This window comes from Belonocnema kinseyi, chromosome 5 (assembly GCF_010883055.1).
Source record: "Belonocnema kinseyi isolate 2016_QV_RU_SX_M_011 chromosome 5, B_treatae_v1, whole genome shotgun sequence".
Taxonomy (NCBI): domain Eukaryota; kingdom Metazoa; phylum Arthropoda; class Insecta; order Hymenoptera; family Cynipidae; genus Belonocnema; species Belonocnema kinseyi.
The window spans coordinates 70,771,093-70,774,433 of NC_046661.1; the positions used below are offsets into that span (position 1 = coordinate 70,771,093).

Sequence of the window (3,341 nt, forward strand, 5' to 3'; positions counted from 1 at the left end):
CATGCCCTCCAATAAAAAAAAAAATTTCCACTGGTATGGTCACTGGTATTTCCACTGGTCATCTCTGGGATTTCTGTGATGTAATTTTAGTACAAATTTTACTTAATTATTTTACATGCTCTTTTTCATTTAATTTTTTCTCACTAAATTTAATAATAATCTGATATAATTATATTTAGAGATTCTTCAATTAAAGAAACAAAATATAAAAATTTCAATACTTTCTATTTATTTCGGATTATTTATTTTTGATATAGAAATTGATAAGTTAACAATTGGAATTTTTAAAACTTGAATCGCCGCGAATTAAAAATGATTTTTATTTAAAAGTTAATTTTTGTTAATAATTCCGTTTTGAACCGTTTAATTAGCTTCAAATTTGTAATGATAAAATTAAATACAAGATTTGCATTATTAATGTTGCAAAAATTAATTTAAAAACAACTATCCGCAATTAGTTAGCTTAAAATTTTAAATACTTTAAACCAAATCCCTTTATTACAAGTTCCGTTAAGTTATACCAGAAAAAAGATCCTCCAGGTTCAACTATCAGAACCGAGCCCTTCCAACTGAGATTTTTTTGTGTGGGATCATAATTTTATCTTAGTTTCCCCTGTTCTAAGCGATGCATCATTCTTAAAATCAATCAAGAATCGTAATTGTAAATCAACTTAAATTTAAAAAAATTGTAAGCTTAAATAGATAAAACTTAAACTCGATAATGCTGATAGTAATAAAAGTATGATTCGGAAAAATCAAAACCAGACAATTAACCTAAGCTCTGTTCCCATCGTAGCTTTTTCCCATTTCATTTTCATAGTTTTATTATCTTTGATAATCCTATAATATATAAAGGACTTATCACTTACCTTTTCTTGCAGCTTAATGTATATTTATGTTTATATTCGTAACTGTAACTAGGCCCTGTCCTGAAATCGCTCAAAAAATATGCAACGTAATTCTAGATCACTCACATCAGTCTGAAGTTTCCAACCTTCACAAAAGACGAAAAAAACAAAAAATTAAATATTAATAAGTCAAAATGTTTCCACTGTATATGCATGTGGAACCCACCCCAAATAACCCCCCCCCCATATTATAAAATTCGTTGAAAATACACAATTTTGAAAAGTCATAATGTTTTTAATGATTTTCGCCGCTTTTTAGTGCCACTTTCGGCCCTAAATGCACCGATAATCATTTAAACCATTTTTGCTTTTCAAAATTGTGTATTTTTAACGAATTTCTTAATATGGAGGGGTGGATTTGGTGTACCATATCAGTGCCGCTCCAACGTTAAATCAAATTTTTAAGTTAGATACTAGCCAAAACTTGGACTCCATACTGAGGCAGTACTGAACCAGTACTGCGGCAACGCTCAACAAAACTCTTGGCATAGCTCTTATCCAACAGTTGCACTCAGTACTGATACAGTACTGAACCAGTACTTTTCTATCGCTCGGCAAAACTCCTAAATCGACTTCTAGCCAGAACTTGGACTCAGTACTGGGGCAGTACTGAACCGGTACCCCGCCAACGCTCAGCAAAACTCTTGGATTGGCTGTTATGCAACGCTTGGACTCAGCACTAGGGCAGTAATGAACCAGTAACGCGCCAATGCTCGGTAAAACTCCTAAATCGACTTCCAGCCAGCACTTGGATTCAGTATTGGGCCAGTGCTGAGACAGTACCGCGCCAACGATCAGAAAAACTTCGAAATCGACTTCCAGCCAGTACTTGGATTCGGTACTGAGACAGTACTGAACCAGTGCTGTGCTAACGGTTGACAAAACTACTAAATCGACTTTCCGTCAGCACTTGGACTTATCACTGAGGCAGTACTGAGCCAGTACCGCACTAACGTTCGGCAAAACTTCCAAGTCGGCATCCAGCAATTACTTGGACTCCATACCGGGGAAGTGTTGAAACAGTACTGCGCAAACTTCTAGCCAGCATTTGGACTCAACACTGGGGCAGTACTAAACCAGTACCGCGCCATCGCTCGGCAAAACTCCTAAATTGACTTCTAGCCAGAACTTGGACTCAGTACTGGGGCAGTACTGAACCGGTACCGCGCCAACGCTCAGCAAAACTCTTGGATTGGCTGTTATGCAACGCTTGGACTTAGCACTAGGGCAGTAATGAACCAGTAACGCGCCAATGCTCAGTAAAACTCCTAAATCGACTTCCAGCCAGCACTTGGATTCAGTACTGGGCCAGTGCTGAGACAGTACCGCGCCAACGATCAGCAAAACTTCGAAATCGATTTCCAGCCCGTACTTGGATTCGGTACTGAGACAGTACTGAACCAGTGCTGTGCTAACGGTTGACAAAACTACTAAATCGACTTTCCGTCAGCACTTGAACTTATCACTGAGGCAGTACTGAGCCAGTACCGCACTAACGTTCGGCAAAACTTCCAAGTCGGCATCCAGCAATTACTTGGACTCCATACCGGGGAAGTGTTGAAACAGTACTGCGCAAACTTCTAGCCAGCACTTGGACTCAGCACTGGGGCAGTACTAAACCAGTACCGCGCCATCGTTCGGCAAAACTCCTAAATCGACTTCTGGCCAGCACTTGGACTCAGTACTGGGGCAGTACTGAACCGGTACCGCGCCAACGCTCAGCAAAACTCTTGGATTGGCTGTTATGCAACGCTTGGACTCAGCACTAGGGCAGTAATGAACCAGTAACGCGCCAATGCTCAGTAAAACTCCTAAATCGACTTCCAGCCAGCACTTGGATTCAGTACTGGGCCAGTGCTGAGACAGTACCGCGCCAACGATCAGCAAAACTTCGAAATCGATTTCCAGCCCGTACTTGGATTCGGTACTGAGACAGTACTGAACCAGTGCTGTGCCAACGGTTGACAAAACTACCAAATCGACTTTCCGTCAGCACTTGGACTTATCACTGAGGCAGTACTGAGCCAGTACCGCACTAACGTTCGGCAAAACTTCCAAGTCGGCATCCAGCAATCACTTGGACTCCATACCGGGGAAGTGTTGAAACAGTACTGCGCAAACTTCTAGCCAGCACTTGGACTCAACACTGGGGCAGTACTAAACCAGTACCGCGCCATCGCTCGGCAAAACTCCTAAATTGACTTCTAGCCAGAACTTGGACTCAGTACTGGGACAGTACTGAACCGGTACCGCGCCAACGCTCAGCAAAACTCTTGGATTGGCTGTTATGCAACGCTTGGACTTAGCACTAGGGCAGTAATGAACCAGTAACGCGCCAATACTCAGTAAAACTCCTAAATCGACTTCCAGCCAGCACTTGGATTCAGTACTGGGCCAGTGCTGAGACAGTACCGCGCCAACGATCAGCAAAAC

At 41.4% G+C, this 3,341-nt stretch overlaps 1 protein-coding gene across 1 annotated transcript in view; it reads right to left on the reverse strand.

Moving 5' to 3' along the window:
• LOC117173133 (nephrin-like) overlaps nt 1–970 on the reverse strand; it is a 1,314,621-nt gene extending 1,313,651 nt beyond the window's left edge. Inside the window, exon 1 of the mRNA XM_033361530.1 lies at nt 870–970. The gene's annotated coding sequence lies outside the window, so the exon portion shown is untranslated. The remainder of the gene's footprint in view (nt 1–869) is intronic.
• Nucleotides 971–3,341: the final 2,371 nt, after the last annotated feature.